This window comes from Eptesicus fuscus, chromosome 18 (assembly GCF_027574615.1).
Source record: "Eptesicus fuscus isolate TK198812 chromosome 18, DD_ASM_mEF_20220401, whole genome shotgun sequence".
Classification (NCBI taxonomy): Eukaryota; Metazoa; Chordata; class Mammalia; order Chiroptera; family Vespertilionidae; genus Eptesicus; species Eptesicus fuscus.
This window is the reverse complement of record NC_072490.1, coordinates 33106491-33122528: the sequence shown is the minus strand read 5'-3', so window position 1 is coordinate 33122528 and position 16038 is coordinate 33106491. Positions and strand designations below refer to the sequence as shown.

Genomic DNA, 16038 nt, shown 5'->3' with positions numbered 1-16038 from the left:
GGAGCCGTGTGGGAGCAGGAGAATCAGCTACCTCTTAGACAACCACATTTCAGCGGAAGGTCTAAGGAGCTCTTTAGTTTCTGGTGTGAGGTCGGGAAAGTGATCTGTGGGGCTCTCCCCTCTGGAAAGCAAACAGCAACACAGAGCACTAATGCAATTCCTATATCCAGGAGGAGCTGCTGAGGTCTCTTATTCTGACAACGTTCATGGAAGCTGCTGATTCTCTGGGCACTGCTTGGAAATGGGGTGAGAAAAAAAAAAATGGAACATCGGAAGGACCGCCCAACATCGCTCCTCATCTTGCCGTGTATATACGAGTCCTTATTAGGCAATAGGAAAAAAGTCTGTGTCATTTCAACTGTGATCTGGAAAGGAGCCACACCCTCTTCCCAGGACTTCCCCCTTTACACGCAACGCTTTTTTTCCTCTTGAAAAGGAGACTTCTATTCTATCCGCAGGAGAATAATTACATCATGAAAGAGTACTCATAGAACGCGTGCCCCTTTCTCAAACTACAGCCTCAGATGAAGTCCATGTCACGTCAAAGCTGACCCTTTCTGCCCAATGGCAACGTAAATTTCTAGAGAACTGGTGATTTTTTCCCCCCGCAATGAATCATGGCCGAGAACAGGGCAGAAGTAAGAGATTGCTTTCATTTATCTGAGGGCAAGGCCAGATGAGGGCACACACAAAGGGAAGTCAATTCACAAAGGAAGAAGATGTAAAACAAAGGAGAAACGGGGCAGCTTTAGTACAATGCTAGGAAACCGTTTAATAGTCATTTCTACCTGCTACACACCGACCACGATAAAAACAAAATTCCACGGAGTGACTGTGAATTGGGCAGCATCCCATCAGATGGGCGCTCCAAGGGTTTTACAAAATGGACGGTTTTATAGGAAGAAGGGTGGGGCAAGGGAGCTGTTAACAAAAGAAAAGATTATTTTTAGACCTGGACAACTGCTTTTGGGGGGAAGAGAACAGCAAGGATTTTTTTTTTTTTTTTTTAATGCAGCAGATTGCCTCTTCTTTTTATGGGGTGGGGAGGGAGATGGGGAGGGCCACAAACATGACAGATTACCTCACTAGTGCTTGGCCAAGAAATTCCGGACTGGTTGATTAAGATTACATTTCTGGCCCGGCCGGTGTTGCTCAGTGGTTGAGCATCGACCTAAGAACCTGAAGGTCAGGGTTTGATTCCTGGTCGGGGCTCATGCCTGGGTTGTGGGCTCGACCCATAGGGGGCATGATGCTCTCTCATCATTGAAGTTTCTATCCCTTTCTCCCTCTTCCTTCTTCTCTGAAATAAATAAAAACATATTTTAAAAAAATTGCATTTCTGGGAGAGGTTGGAACTGCCATTAGCTCAGATATTACATCTAGGTATGGTATCATAGGCTTTTAAGCACACGTGACACCATTTTGGGCCAGTGATTTTCTCTTTAATAACAACAATCCTATAAGATAAGTATTGTTCTTATCCCGCTTTTGAGATAAGGAAACCTCAAACAGAATGGTCAACTCACTTGCTCAAGGTCACACACTGAACCTGTCAGGAGGGACTTTTTTCCTGCCCTCTCCACACTTCTGAGCACTGGGCCTGGGGGTGGGGAGGTGTCCCTGTTTCTTCTGATTGCTGCTTCAAGGTCATTATTTCTCTCCTCAAAAGCTCTTAGCTTTGAAGCACATATTACCAGACTCTATTTACTAAATATTCCTTTTTTGTTGAATCCACTATAAACACGGAAAGTCTTGAAGATTTGTGTTCCCTGCCACTCTTTCCAAATGCATGGTCATTTCAAACCCATACGGACAATCTTGCCAATACCTGGCTTCAACCACCTCTTTTTGGTGATCTTGCCCACCTGTACCAGAAGCCAGCTTGTTGCTCACCGAGTCTGTTTGCTCCCCTTCTGGGCAGACGGTGTCTCCCCTCCTTTGTCCTTAGGTGTGACATTGGGACTGACTTCCATACACAGGAATACGGAAGCCGCTGCGCAGCCCTCTGCTTGCTCTCGCTCGTTCATTACCTGCCAGCCAGACGGAGGGATCCAGCCGAGGGTTCCCAGGCCCTGGAACAGCGCTATTCCGTGGAAACTATTCGGGACACGTGTACTTTTAAATTTGCTAGTAGCTGCTTAAAAAAAACACAAAGTGAAACAGATAAACTTAATTTTAATAATATATTTTCTTTAACCTAATATATCAAAAATATTATCATTTCAACATGTAATGAGGATAAAAATGATGAAAGGGTTATTGTAGATTCCTTTTTTATCCTAAGTCTTTAACATTTGGTATGTCATCTACATTTCTGGCACAAATCAATTCTGATGCTAAGTTTTCATCAAAAATACTTGTTCTGTATATAATTCCATACAGTAGATGCACATACCGAAGTCGTTCCAAACATTCTTTCAAGATTTTAAATAGCACAAATAAAAATTTAAATTGCTTGCTCAGTATTGGAGAGTGTGGCCCTGGAGTCCGAGCTGCCAGGGAGGAGCCCGGTGTCCCCGCAAAACCAGCTCACACTGGTCCTCTGTTTCCGAGAAGACCTAGAACCAAAGTTTACACCGTGGATACACCCCATGAGTAACCCTTGTAAACCCTTAACTGCTACCCCTTAAAACCCCGCCCGGAGCCTGGATTGGGAAGACAGATTTGAGTCTTGCCTCCTGTCTCCTTGCCAGTGGACTCGCAAATAAAAGCCCTTTCTTCTCTCAGCGTTGGTTTGCGTGTACGTCTGGCAGCAGACCCTTGTTAGGTAACGTCAGGACCCTGAGTGACAGCAGGGAGCCGACTTTCACCCCCACCCCATGGACAAAGCTGGGGCTGTGGTGTGAGCAAGAGGTAAAACTTGCCTGGCTGGTGTGGCTCAGTGGTTGAGCATTGACCTATGAACCAGGAGGTCAGGGCACATGCCCGGGTTGCGGGCTCCATCCCCAGGTGGGGTGTGTGCAGGAGGCAGCCAATCAATGATTCTTTCTCTTCATTGATGTTTCTATCTGTCTCTTCCTCTCCCTTCCTCTCTGAAATAAATACAAATATATTTTTTTAAAAAAGAGGTAAACCTTGTGTGCCAAGCGCTAAGATTTAGGGGTTGTTTGTTACAGCCATTAGCCTGACCAGTACACAGTCTCAGCCACCCACGCCACGTTTAGACAATGTTGTCACCAATCGCTGCGTCTCCTCTGTAACCTCCAATTCAATCTTCCTCCTCCCCTCACTTGCTATATCTTCAGCTCCTTTCCTCTCATGCTGCAACCACAACAGTTTGTCAGCTTTCCTCCGCACCACGGACCCTCACCTCCTGGGCCTTACTCCCTGGCATTTATCCTCAGCCTCCTTGTCCCTGCCGCCTTCCACTGTTCTGTCCTAGCAAAACCCGCTCTGGAGTGAAATCTACCTCCCTGCCTGCATTCAGTGAGACGGGCGCCGTGCTGACTTGCCTCACTTTAAATGAATGACCAAATGCTTCATGGGGTGTTTAGGACTGCATGCTGCAGCAACGTCCTACATGGCCATTCCGAACTGTTCTTTTCCACTGCTTCTTCACATCAGTCCTCCACTTCTTTTTTTAAATTTATTTTATTGATCTCAGAGAGGAAGACAGAGGGAGAGGGAGAGAGAGATAGAAACATCAACAATGAGAGAGAATCATTGATCAGGCTGCCTCCTGCACGCCCCACACTGGGGATCCAGTTTGCCACCCCAGGCCTGTGCCCTGACCGGGAATCAAACCATGACCTCCTGGTTCATAGGTCAACGCTCAACCCCCGAGCCACCCTGGCTGGGCCAGTCCTCCACTTCTCCTTCCTCTCCTCTTGGTCAGCAACCGACATGCTACTTGTTTCCAATGAGGAAACCAAAAGAGCAATTCCATTTCCTTCTGCTCTCACCAACCAACCTACGCGCCGGATCGCATCCCCTGACCCAACCTCCCAGCAACTGTCTCCTCTTTCCTGTAGGATTTTTATTTTCTTCTAGATTTTAAACTGTATTTATACTTTACATATGGTAAAAACACCAACCTAAGAGTGTTGTTTGGTGAATTTTTGCATATGTACATACCTGTGTTATTGCCATCCGGATCAAGATGTTGATCGCTTCCAGCATCTTGAAGGCTTCCCCAGGTCCTGTCCAGGTAAGTACGCCCTCGTGGGGATCCACCATTCTGACCTCTATTTCCCTGGATTGATTATGCAAATAAAACTTTGCATAAATGGAATATCACTGAACATATTATTTGTGCCTGACCTGTCACTCAGCATTAGGTCTGTGGGAGTCACTCTCCTCCAGTCCTAGTAGTTCCTCTTTTTATTTCAGTGTCTGAGCACACAACCATTTACCTATTTTACTATTTGTGGGAGATTTAAGATGGCCACAAATTCTATTCTGTGTCCCCTTGAACGGGGCTGACCGGTTACCGCTCTGACCAATAGAGTGTGGTGGAAGTTAGCCTATGCTCATTCCAGGCCTAGTCTTTAAGAGGTGAGCAATTTCTGCTTCTTCCTGTTAGAGCCTGGAATCTCTACACGGTCACGTGCTGCAAAACAACATTTTGGTCACCGAAGAGCTGCACATAGGACGGTGGTACCATAAGATTACAATGGAGCTGAAAAGTTCTAACACCGCGACATGGTAGCCGTCACAGTACAACCCATTCCTCATTTACCATCGTGTTGCAGTTGCCAGGAGTATTCAGTACAGGCAAGTGCTGTACAGGTTTGTAGCTTAGCAGCTGCAGGGGAACAATTTTTCACCCCAGAGGATGTCTATTTGGCATAAGGATGACTTTAGGCTGGTTAATTTTTTTAAGCTTTTTTTTTTTTGGTAATATACAAAAAAATTTGGTGATTTAGTAAAATGAATCAATATTTTTATTGATTTCAGAGAGGAAGAGAAAGATAGAAACATCAATGATGAGAGGGAATCATTGATCGGCTGCCTCCTGCATGCCCCCTACAGGGGATCGAGCCCACATCCCAAGCATGTGCCCTTAACCAGAATCGAACCCGGGATCCTTCAGTCCACAGCCTGATGCTCTATCCACTGAGCCAAACCGGCTAGGGCTAGGTTGGTTAATTTTGAGAAACAGCAGCCATGGGAGCAGCTCTGCAAACCAACTCGAAGTGGCCCTTGGTAAAAGACCTTTACATTGGTACACGTGACCCCCACTTGTAAGGGGGTCGACCTTATCTCTGGACATTCATCGATGCAGAAGACAGAGGTGCAGACCTGCAGCAACCTTACCCTTGTTTACCATGCTTTCCCAGGTGACCTCCCATAGCTGACACCCCCCAGCCCAGCATCTTCTTTCTCTTCAGCTGAAGATGGCATTTAAGGCGGTAGCTTCAGCCCCCTTGGCTAATTATTCAGTTTTCCTGGGTCTCTCCCATGTATACAGGAGGTATTCACGTTATTCAATCTTAATTTGTCCCCTACATGTAGGCAACTTTGGAACTGTCTCCTTCCCCCTCCCCCACCCTGGCCTGGAAGCTGGCTCTCAACTCTGACCCTTGGTCCAATCTCTTAAAATACTGCCTCAGCCCTGCCGAGTTTGCCAGGACTCACCAATAGGATGTGGACTCGGCAGAAAAGCTGGGGCCAGGGAATTCAAGTTGTGGGTGGGTAGGTTTCAGCTCTGTGAAGGAAAGGAGGCTCCTGTGGAAAGCGGGGCCCCGCCATTGGGCATGTGCAAGAAGTGACTGGAGGGGGCCACCCTCTGAGTGGAGCAGGGGAGCATCTATGCCTTGAAGGGGCTGTGGAACCTGTCGAGACTTCATTTCTTTAATATGAACTTTCTCCTTTCTTTCCGTTTGATTCAAACTGGCCTCATCCAGCACCCTGCCTCACCTGCCCCTCTTCCCTGGCAGGGCCTCTCCCTTAATCATTAAGCCCTCAGGACCATGAGGTTCTGATCAGCTTCCCATAATCTTAGGAACAAAGCCTCAGGTCTGCTGACCACAGAGACAGAGTTCTGGTCAAACTAGAGATAACATCTAGGCCTCAGTTGTGTTTCAGCTCCAGGCCCAGAGAAGAAGCAAAACCAGATGCTGCAATGCCACGGCTGACATCAGGGCCAGATGCACTGATCAAGGACCCTACCCCAGCACGGACCAATCAGCAGAGACCACGACCCTGCCCATGACCCTAACTCCCTTAGTCACCAGGATTAGTGATTTCCCTCCTATAGAACCCATGCCCTGGAAGCTATCAGGAGCCAGGTCTCTGAGCATTAGCTCGCCTGTCTCTGCACATGGGCCACTTCCTAAACATGAGCCCTTATTCTTTTGGCTGCAAACTCCTGATCGTGTCTTATTGGGCTTTGATGACTGAAGGCAAACAGATCTCGTTAAAGACTTCTGAATTTTTCCAATGAGCATGTGTTACTTTACAATAAAAATGAAGATTTTAGAATATTACATATAGTGTCTACTAATTCTATAATTACATATGAATTCATAGATATTTTTCTATGAAAATACACATCCTTTCAGTCTTTCTCCCCTTTTGGGGTGATACTATTAACTATTATTTTATGAGTTAACATCATTCCATGATATAAAGCATTCTGCTTTATAAGAATGTATAGAGATTTATTTATCTGGATCCTTATTGTGGCTTGTCTCTAGTTTTTCCATATTACAGTAAATCCTCGATTTTGGGAACCTTGATTTAACGGACTTCGGATTTAACAGACAAAATTTCCAGCCCATATATCCTAAGTGAAAATTAACATCCTGTTAATTTTTAAATGTTTTTACCCAAGATTTGCTTATAATTAAATTAACAGGGTTTTTTGTTATTAATTCACTGTTATTTTTAACAAATTTTAGTGAATAGGCCATATGTTGGAAAAAAACACTGTAGTAATTTCACTGACATAAATATTACATATCTACAACTAATAGTCTACATATTTTTAAAAAATATATATTTCTTTATTGATTTCAGAGAGGAAGGGAGAAGGAGAGAGAGATAGAAACATCAATGATGAGAGAGAATCATTGATCGGCTGCCTCCTGCATGCCCCCTACTAGGGATCAAGCCCGCAACCCAGGCATGTGCCCTTGGCCGGAATCGAACCTGGGACCCTTCAGTCCGCAGGCTGATGCTCTATCCACTGAGCCAAGCTGGCCAGGGCAATAGTCTACATATTTAAATCCAAGAGTCACCGCTGGTAAACAATGTTCAGGGAATGATTAGCATGCGATCACACAGCATCACTTGACGTAATTGGTTCTGTTGTCACGTGGCGTGACTTTCTGTAGCAGTTTTAACGTAAGTAAAAACAGGTAAACTAATTTGTCAAATTTTTAACATACGCATTCGGAAAACCAACTTTATTATATAACAGACTTTCGGCTTTAACAGATACCCCTTCGCCCCAAGTAGTCCGTTATATTGAGATCTTACACTATAAACAATACTGTGATGCTTATTCTTGCATCTGTTGTCTGATTATTCCTGTCTGATGGCTTCCTGGAAGTAGAACTGTGGGTCCAAGGAAAAGCATATTTTCCAGGTTTCTGATTCTTATTACCAAGTAGCCCCTCCAGAAAGCTGGTACCAATTATGTGTCTGCCTGCAGTGTAGTGTTGAAAATATTTAAGTCCAACACACGGAAACAATGGAAATTTAAAATAAACCACAGCAGCTGGATGGCTTCTCTGTTGGATGACCCCAGAAACGGAGCTGAGGCGGGAGATTCGTGGTTCAGGCCCTGTACTCTACTGAAACCTTCAAGCCCTCCACATTTTAGCTCCTTGTAGGAACCAGATACACCCTCTCCCCTGGGGCAAAGCTCACTCGGGCACCTCTTGGCCTACGCAGGAGAGGACACCCTCCCGCTAGCCCAGCCAGGCCCACTTTTTCTGAGCCACGCTGATGGAGTGAACGGATGGCCCAGCCGGCCCGGCCTTCTCCAGACCTGGCCTGCAGCTGGGATGAGTTCTTCTGCGGCTGGCCTCGCCGTCCTTCCTCCAGGTGACCTGCAAGCTGGCTGTGGATCTGCCTGCTGGGAGCAGAAGCCCAGACCTTCCCCGCCCCTTGTGCAAGAAGAGGAACTGAGGCAGGATAGTTAGATGTTAGGAGAACGTTTGACAAGTGGGAAAAGGGAAACTGAGACAGATGGTTAGACAAATAGGGCCAAATAAGCCAAGCCATGTACAGCCAGCTAGTAAATGGCAAAATCTCTTCTCTAGCCAAGGACACGTGAGAGCACATGGCTTACACCTCTCCTCCCTAACCAGAGGGGAAATAGCTTAAATCACCCTGGTCAGGGAGATAGATAACAGAGACCCAGTTAGTGTCATTAGTGCCAGCCAAACCCAAGGACAGATGAAGTCAGAGGAATAAATACCAGAAAACCATGATAGAGGCAAAGCTGACCAGAATATGACCCTGGTCTCTCTATGTGCTCATTCTGGTCCATGAACATATTATTAAAAACCACACTTGGAAAGCTGATGAGTATTCTGCTGAAACGCTCCTCTGAGGTCCCCCCCCCTCTAAGATTCCCACCCGCAAAAGAGAGAGAAAAAGCCTCAAGACAGAAGACCCAGCGTGGTCTTTCTTCCTCAGCTGTGAACTTTCTCCTGAACTCTAAGGGTGCCCACGAGACTTGCAACCAGGGGAGCAATGGGCAGCCGCAGCTAGTCCCAGGCCAACCCCCTGAAGCTGTCTCCAAGGCCTCCCTTTCTCTGACTTCTTAGTGAGCTGACAGCAGCCCTGCCTCGGCTCACTTCTTTCCTCTGATGGTACTGGAGAGCCAAAGCGGCCAGCCAAACCCAAGGACAGAAGGCAGCCGAACAATGAGTCTCAGTCATCATTGATGTTTCTAGCTCTCTCTCCCCTCTCCCTTCCTCTCTGAAATCCACAAAAGTATATTTTTAAAAACCCCACAAAAACCTGGTCCCAGCCTCACCAGCAATACCAACAAGCTCAACAGTTTCTCCCTTACTTCTCAGAGGAAATGAATAAGAATTCTTCTCATGCTTTTAAGTATTTTGTTGTTGTTGTTGCTATTGTTATCAAAAGTCAAATCTGAAGCAGAAAGGAAGGGAGGTCTCCAGAAAGTCTCTGACCTCCTACTTCTTCGGTTCCCCAGCGTATACTGTAATGTTTTGACATTTCTAAGTTAAACAGCAGACTAAGTGGTAGGGGCGGGGTGGGGTGTGCTGGGGAGAAAATATTGTTTCTGAGGAGTAGAGAGACAGAATACACCTGTCGATTAGTGAAAAAGACCACTGGAGTCAATATACGAGGGGTCTTCAAATCACTGTTTTTCACCATAGTCCCAAACTGAGGAATCCCTATGTCTACCCACAGAAGAATTGATCAGTAAGGTGTGCTTTTGTCATAGAGTAGAACACTATACAGCGATGACAAAGAACACAATGCACTCACACAGAACATGGGTGGCTCTCACAAACAATTTTTGGTGCAAGAAGCCTGACATAGAACAGTACATACTGTATGAACCCATTTGTATAAAGGTCAATAATAGGAAAGACATAACTAGAGTATAATTAGGGATGCCTGTTGGAAGGTACACTATAAAGAAAAGTAGAGCCCTGGCCGGTTTGGCTCAGTGGATAGAGCATCGGCCTGCAGACTGAAGGGTCCTGGTTTGATTCTGGTCCAGGGCAAATGCCTAGGTTGTGAGCTCCATCCCCAGTAGCGGGCATGCAAGAAGGCAGCCGATCAATGATTCTCTCTCATCATTGATATTTCTCTCTCTCTCTCCCTCTCCCTTCCTCTCTGAAATCAATAAAAATATATTAAAAAAAGAAAAGAAAAGTAGAGAACTGATTTCCATAAAAGTCAGGGTAGTGGTTACCTCTGATAGAAGAGAGGGTGGAGGTCATGATTGGGAAGGAGCATGAGGGGGCTTCTGGGTGCTGGTGACGAACTATTTCTTGTAACTACCTGGGAGGTAGTTACATGGCTTTTTACTGTATTATTATTATTTTAAAATATATTTTTTATTGATTTCAGACAGGAATGGAGAGGGAGAGAAGGATGGAAACACCAATAATGAAAGAGAGTCATTGATTGGCTGCCTCTTGGCTGACTCCTGTATGCATTGAGCCCACAACCCGGGCATGTGCCCTGACTGGGAATTGAACTGTGACCTTTTGGTTCATAGGTCGATGTTCAACCACTGAACCACGCCGGCTGGGCATGGCTTTTTACTTTATAACAATTCCTTAAGCTTGCATTTTCTGGTATGTGTGTTGTTTTTCAGTGTAAAAATTGTGTCTGGGTGTTTTTAGCAAGATTAAGAGTCAGGATTTTCTGAAGGAAGATACTGTTGACTAGTCAACACAAACATTCTTTAACTGTGATATATGCTGTGATGTACACCCAGGACCATCCGAACCTGCACGTGGTCGGCCACTCTGGTGGAGGACAATTAAAACTGAATGATAAGGAGGAGAGAGAAGGACAGCACACAACCAATGAGTCTTGAAGCTGTTTACATACTTATCTGCTTAGCCCTTTCAAAGACTCAGGGCAGCAGGGATCAGGAAAGAATCATTCCAGTGTAAGGGTGCAGAATAGATAATCTATTGAAATGAATTAGTTAGTGTCAGAGAGTCTGGGGTCAAAACTTGTTCATTCCTGAGAGAGCTATATCGCTGAGCAGAATAACTCTCCTTCTAGGGCTGTGAGGAGGAACAAATCAGCTAACTTGTAAAGTTCTTGACACCTGTAGGTAATACATGGTAGAAATATCATCCTCCTCTTACTCAAGAAGACACAGAGCCTGGATCGGGTTGGGACTTGCCTAAGGGGGACTAGAGAATCAAACTGGGCATTTCTCAGAGCCGTGGCACTCCACCCCCACCTCCTGTGGTAATGGAAGTGCTGTGGAAGCTCAGGGGGAGGGAGCAGTTGCCTGGGCTGGTGGGAAGGCATGTCACAGAGGATGTGACACTTGAGATGACCCTCAAAGAAGAAGAGGCATGCTGGGCAGGAGCCTGCTCCCTGACCAGCCTAGAAGGTGTGAAAGTTCATAGAATCGCAGGAGAATGTAGGGTGAACAATTAGGTCACTGAACTTCCCTAAGTGGCAGGTTCCACATTCATGGGGTGAAGGTAAAAATAGCTGCCCCACTTACTTCAGTGTTAGTCCAAGGAGGGAAGCAGAGTATGTTTGAAAGTTCTTTACAAATTGTTCAGCATTGTACACGAGTAACTTGGAAAAGTGAAAACCTGGCTTACATCTGTGGGTAAAAGAGGAAACCATGGCCTTGTCTTTTGTCCTATAGAGACCACTCCCAAACTTGGGACACAGGAGAATAAAGGGAAATTCCTAGGAATGCTAACCTGGAAGATACTTAGCACTTCCAATTAAACCTAGAATATATATAAGATGTTAGGCTAAACTTTGGTAATTAGAGCCTATTATTGATAAGTATGGAATTGTTAATACGAACTCTAGGATGTCCAGGATCTGCTGGGAAAACTCCATGAACAGAGGACTGACTTTCATTAGCATAATCATTCACATCCTTCTGGCATCTTGTGATCCTCTGAAAATGTCAACATCTAATGCTTTCTCTGTGCTTACTATGTGTCAGATACTTTTGTGAATTACTATTACATTAATAATCATTATAAAAATATTGTTGATCATCACAACAATCCTGTGAGATTTGGTACTTCACTCACCTCCATTTTATAGATGGGGAGACCTTAGGTAATCTGGCCAAGGTCACACAGCTAGAAGAGGTGGATTTGAACCTGGGCAGACCTGCTTCTAGAGTCTACCAGTACATGTTTAGCCATATTCTTCTATTATCTTTCATCCTGGTTAATTTATCAATGAACATTTATAAGAAAAGACTCTGATTAAAAAAAATATAGTTTTTGCAATTCATTCTAGAATCTCTACTCTTCTTTTTTTTTTTTTCTTTAAAAAATTGATTTTAGAGAGAGGAAGGAAGAGACAGAAACATCAATTTGTTGTTCCACTTATTTATGTATCATTGGTTGATTCTTTTTTCTTTTAATATATTTTTATTAATTTCAGAGGGGACGGGAGAGGGAAGAGAGATAGAAACATCAATGATGAGAGAGAATCATTGATTGGTTACCTCCTGCACACCCCCTACTGGGGATCAAGCCCGTAACCTGGGCATGTGCCCTGACCAGAATCGGAGCGTGACCTCCTGGTTCATAGGTGGACGCTCAACCACTGAGCCACACAGGCCAGGCTCATTGGTTGATTCTTGTATGTGCCTTGACCGGAGATTGAACCTGCAACCTTGGTTTATCAGGACAATGCCCTAACCAACTGAGCAACCTTGCCAGGGCTCTATACTTCTTAAAGGTCAAACTTTCGTCACCTGTCTTGAATCCAGTACATGTACAGAATACAGGTGAGGCTCAAATGAGCTCTGAGGGGGTGTCTCTAAATGTTTGTTCAGAGTTTTGAGAATTTCAAGAAGTATAACAATGGCTGACCCAGGTTCAAGAACTTTGAGAAATCCTATTGAAACTGCCGAGGAGAGAGGAAATGGGCAGGGACTGAAACGGAGCTCTGTGTAAAAAAAGAGTGAAGGGGCCCAGCCGGCGTGGCTCAGTGGTTGAGCGTCAACCTATGAACCAGGCGGTCACGGTTCGATTCTGGTCAGGGCACATGTCTGGGTTTTGGGCTCGATCCCCCGTGTGGGGTGTGCAGGAGACAGCCGATCAATGATTCTCTCTCATCATTGATGTTTCTCTCTCTCTCTCCCTCTCCCTTCCTCTGGGAGATCAATAAAATAAAAAATAAAATAAAATAAAATAAAGAGTGAAGGGGAGAGCCTGGGAAGCACTGGGCCTGAGAGCCTCACCTGCCAGCGAATCCAGGAGCTGTAATCAATAGGCACAGCTCCCTGCAATGAGGGATGCTGATGGCTGGCATTGTGCACTCTGACACAAAAAATAATGTTTAATTCAGAACCACTAAGATCTTCCCAAACAGCCCACTGGGACACACCGATAGGTAGAGACAATGTAGCTGGTTTGTCCAGGAGAACTCTCCATTTTGCTTTCATAACATCCCTTTTCAAAATGCCTTCTGAGCTTCTACCAGAGGTGGGTGAATTGGCAGCCACTCCGTGGCACGTACATAAGCTGTGTGGCGGGCTCTGCCGAAGCCCTGGAGAAAACCAAGGGTGTCCAGGCTCTCTGGCCCCTGGCCCCCAGTCCCAGACAGCACCTGGCTCCTTTCTGCTAGGCCCCCTGAGATGCACCTACCTTACGTGGGCTTTGCTCCTGTCGGGTTTGGCACCAGAGACAGGGGATTAACTCGAAGTGAGGTTTTTCCTCAAGCGGGGGTGGGGGGGGGGGGGGGGGGGGGTGAAGGGGAGGAGGGGGGAAGACAATTGTTAGAACTAAGAAAATGAGCTGAGCCAAAGCAAAACAAAGAATAGCGGTTGGATGATTCATGAGGTAGGGCGCTCCTTTCCGGCAAAAAAAAAAAAAAAAAAAATTGTATCATTATGAGATTGTAATCAGCTGGTGGCTGCCTTGCTTAACGATCACATTCTCTTTCGGAGTTTTAAGTGCAGGTTAGGGCTGGGAAGGGGGAAGCAAGTTGACATGAAGGGCCTTTATTATAAGTGGGCTCCCTTTCCGCGGAAGGGGTGGTGTCGCCGGCCCTGCCACCGAGTCAGGGCTGCCTCTGCCCAGGGAGTGCGATGCGTTATGTTTCGCTACCTTGGAGGACACAAGGAGGAAAGAGCTTGAACATGCGGCCTTGGCTTGCTCCAGAGAGACCTGGAGATGGTGGGCAGGCCCCACTTCTCCCTCAGAGTTATTGTGAGCGCTTCCATTGTTTTAAGCGAAGAATAGCCCCAGGGCAGCCAGCACGTTTCCCTTCTGACGGGAAGCCCCCAGGAAGAGCTGTCCTTCAGGGACCATTCACCACGCACAGTTGGTGGGTTGCTGTCATTCCAGTGCTGCTGAAGAGCTACAGGTTTGGGCGTCCAACTGTCACTAGATCCAGGAGAAATGGATAATCGCAGGGGCAGGATTCCCACCACCCACGGGCTGCCGAGAAATTGGGTGTGGACCAGCCTGGCCTGGAAGGAACTAGAGACTGAATTTCCTTTCCACCATTAAAAATAAGGGGTGTGCTGATCATCTGTGGTGAGAGTTGGGTTTTAGGCATTGTTGTTGTTTTTTTTAAACTTGAACCTGAAAATTTCCAAGTATCTGTTGTGTGTCCTTTGCCTGGTTACTTCCCTTCTCGGTGCCTCCTTACCTGAGCATGAAACGGGGGTAGACCGGGACCGGCAGCACGGGCGTGGGGAGGGATCTAGTCCACGGGCGTTAGCTGGCAGCACTAGGACGGCACCACAACCGCTCTCTGTAACACAGAAGTTCCAGCAAGTTTTTAATTAGCTGTGCAATCTTGGGGCTGAATTTCCTCCTCGGTAAAATGAGGGCGTTGCATCAGAGAAGGTCTAAACTGACTTTAAAAGTCTAGGATTACCACCGTTGCATTTTCCTAATGGAAATACTCAGGTACACACGGAGTGCCTGTCCTCGACACATAGCCACCCGGCAACAATCAGGCTGGGAGGCAGCTGGCCACGAATCCCTTGGTGCTGCTGGTTTTCTACCATCTTTTTAGAAGGTTACAACCCGTGGCTCGTGGGAGTGCAGCCGGGTACAAGCTTTCTGGAGGTGAATCTGACAATAATTATCAAAAAAGCCTTAAAATTATATGTACCCCCAAATTCCATTTCTAGTTTGTCCTAAAACGGTGATAAATAATAATTAAGGATTATTAATTATAAGCTGCAAGGCAGCTACAAGGAGGTTCATTACCCGGCTATTTATAATAAGGAAAAACTGGAAAAAGATTTATAATCAAAACAGAGGATTGGTTAAATCAGTGGTCGGCAAACTCATTAGTCAGCAGAGCCAAATATCAACAGTACAACGATTGAAATTTCTTTTTTGAGAGCCGAAAACCGACTTCTGCGCATGGGCCACGAAGTTTCCATTGCACTGTACGTGCGCACCCGCACGTGGTATTTTGTGGAAGAGCCACACTCAAGGGGCCAAAGAGCCGCATGTGGCTCGCGAGCCACAGTTTGCCGACCACTGGGTTAAATGATGGTGCATCTATGGAATGAAATGCAGTTGTAAAAAATGATCAGCAAGGAATTTTGTGACATGGGGGACACCTTACCTTTCTCTCCGTTTTGTGTTTTTGCCGATGAATGAAGCACGTTTGCTTTACGTCAGTGTGTATGTAAGAGGTGGCAGATCCATTAACATGAAGTAGCTTCCATCAAATCACATTTTTTAAACAATTTAATTTATTGATGGCTCTGCCTCTCCTCCCCAAAAGATGTCAAGAGCCACACACAGTGGGTATGCAAAGCCCACGGGAGGAACCAGGTCAATGTCTCCTCGGTCGATTAATGCCCACTCCCATTTCTTTTTTTTTTTTTTTTCTTTTTAAATATATTTTATTGATTTTTTACAGAGAGGAAGGGAGAGGGATAGAGAGTTAGAAACATCGATGATAGAGAAACATCGATCAGCTGCCTCTTGCACAACCCCTACTGGGGATGTGCCCGCAACCAAGGTACATGCCCTTGACCGGAATCGAACCTGGGACCTTTCAGTCCGCAGGCCGATGCTCTATCCACTGAGCCAAACGGGTTTCGGCCCACTCCCATTTCTTAAACAGAGAGGGAGGAGATGTCAGGAGCCAAGAGTTGGTCAAAGGATTAACTCTGACCTTCAGTAAGTTACTGTAACTAGGCCCACTTCCTCTTGCCTGAGGACAAAGCATTCCTTCTGTAGCCGCCCTTCAACTGCCACACCCTTTATCTATAGTTACGACTTTAGCCAATTATCTAGGTCAGCCCCCACCCCTCCTACGCATCCACCCTTCTAGAAATCACATATAAAGAACGCTGTAAAAAATAAAATTTCGAGGCTTGATCAGAAAAAAAAAAAAAATTTAATTTATTGGTGTGACATTGGTTAATAAAATTAATAGGTTTTAGGGGTACAA

General features: G+C 45.8%; 1 long non-coding RNA gene across 1 annotated transcript; it reads right to left on the bottom strand.

Moving 5' to 3' along the window:
* Positions 1–765: 765 nt before the first annotated feature.
* LOC129152143 (uncharacterized) lies at positions 766–14363 on the bottom strand. Its single transcript, XR_008558865.1, has 4 exons — positions 14266–14363; positions 4075–4192; positions 1894–2137; positions 766–1300 (listed from the first exon to the last, which is right to left on the bottom strand). It is a non-coding gene; the product is annotated as an uncharacterized LOC129152143 (long non-coding RNA).
* Between the last annotated feature and the right edge of the window lie 1675 nt (positions 14364–16038).